The sequence below is a fragment of the Acipenser ruthenus genome, chromosome 1 (assembly GCF_902713425.1).
Source record: "Acipenser ruthenus chromosome 1, fAciRut3.2 maternal haplotype, whole genome shotgun sequence".
Classification (NCBI taxonomy): Eukaryota; Metazoa; Chordata; class Actinopteri; order Acipenseriformes; family Acipenseridae; genus Acipenser; species Acipenser ruthenus.
In genome coordinates, this window is record NC_081189.1 from 98,563,343 (window position 1) to 98,565,556 (window position 2,214).

The window sequence follows — 2,214 nt, forward strand, 5'->3', positions numbered from 1 at the left end:
ATTCCAGCAGAATTTGGAGTGAGAGCTGCTTACCATGCAGTTTTTCTGTCACCTTTTGCTTTTGGCGACAGTGTGACAGCACTTATTACATTTTAGAAGCCTCTTTGGTGCTTCAGTGTATTGTTATAACCAAAACACACACACACACACACACACACACACAGGTTGGAATTACCAGGTGGGGCTGCAAAAGAGCCTAAATAGTATCATTACCTTCACTCCCCCTTGAATGAATCTACCTGTGGCTACCTATTACAATTGTATACTAAATCTAAATGTGTTTCTACATTCTTATGTCCAGTATATTGTTCTTTGCAATGTTGTTTTGATGAGTTTGAGAATTTTTCAAGCAGGTTGATTACTGGTGGATTTAGACTATTCATTTTGGACCAGCCAATCAATAAGGATGGTCACAGTTTATAGTTCATAGTTTTTCTCTCAATACATCACTGCCATTTTATCTAATAACCATTAAAGGTACAGTGCTCCATACTGTTTTGGGTGGGGTGGGGTGGGGTGGGGTGGTGGGGTACAACACAGATCATTTATGGCTTTTCTATCCCCTGCTATTACAAAAAACGGCAGTAGCAGGAGGGCAGCTGCTGTTCACAAAGAGACAGACAAAGCTTGAAGGACAGAGTCAGTGTGTGTATTTGTAGCTAAAACCACCTAAGGTAATGTAAACAAACTGGCAAGCCAATAATATATGGTGTACAGGCTAAACTGGTAGAATGTAATAAACAATCACCCACAACTCATATTTTAGGATAAAATCTATTATTATGGACGATTATTATGAATAATAATAATAATAATAATAATAATAATAATAATAATAATACATCGTCATCATCATCATCATCATCATCATCATCATCATCATAAACTGTTTCAAATTAAGGTGCCTGATCCGAAACTATAATAGAATAAAATTAAATATGATTGTACCAAACGCAATGGCAAATATACAAAACGAATCTTTTCCTTAAAAAAAAAAAAAAAAAAAAAAAGGCTTCGACGGGTTTTTTTTGTTTTGTTTTGTTTTTTACGTTTCTTGTACACAGGTCGTGTCTAACTTGCAAGAGTTTGCCAATATTAACCTTGTTCCATCCAATTAAATATTTGTTTGTATTCTCTATTCCAGCAGATGGCGATAAAATGCAAGTCTTTGTTTACCCAGGCTAGGAGCTCTCCAATGTTCTTAAACTGAGGTGAAGGATCTTGAGATTTCTTGTAAATACAATAATCCTTTGAAGGGCTTACTTCTTATCAGAATAAGGTTTAGTCTCTAACTTTCAAACCCAACTGCCTTCAAAGACTTTAAAGGTTTGTATTATTCAATAAGCCAGAGCATACTAAATGAGAATAATTTCTATTAGAAGTTAACTTTAAAACATGAAATCTGATATGAATGTTGTTATATTGTTTTCCATTTTATAAATTAAATCTATTGATAAACAAATTGTTTTTACAGTACTGGTTCAATGCAACTTGTGTGGGATAAATGAAAAAAAAAACGTTATTTAGCAAAAGATAAGTAGAGGTTACATTTCAATTGCATCTACTTCTACCAGGCATTATTTTAGAGCCTGCCTATTTGAAAGAAATGCAGCTATGCAATCCCTTGGGCATCTTTCTCTTTTACGGCAATTCTCCAAAACAACAGCAGAATACATGTTTCTGTAAACTAGAACCAATCTAGTCCAATATGTGTGGGGTGGAGGTGGGGGGTGGGGGGCTATCGTTTAAATAAGGGCTTGGTACTTTACAATACCAGTAATTCGGTTGCATGATGTATTACAATTTATCCTTTGAGGATCTGAAACCCGTTTATTTGATAAACAAAACCACATGTAGTCATATCTATTGACATTTTACAAAGTGAAATAAACTCATTCAGTTGTGCAAAATTCTGCATTACAATTTGTGATTTAGTCCTCATCCTTATTTATGAAAACAAATCAAATACATGCCTTTTTGAGCCTTTCATATGCATACATTAAGTTACAGGTTATTTATATGGAATTTAAAACATATCTGAACATATGTTTAATTTGTGTTGTATAATTATATTCAATATATGCCTAATTATATTGTTTAACATTCCACTATGGTTTTGGGTGGGTATTGTGAGAAGTTTATGGTATTTTATGTTTTGGATGATCTTGAATCTTTAAATAAGAAATATAACAAAATAAATCAAATAAAAATAAA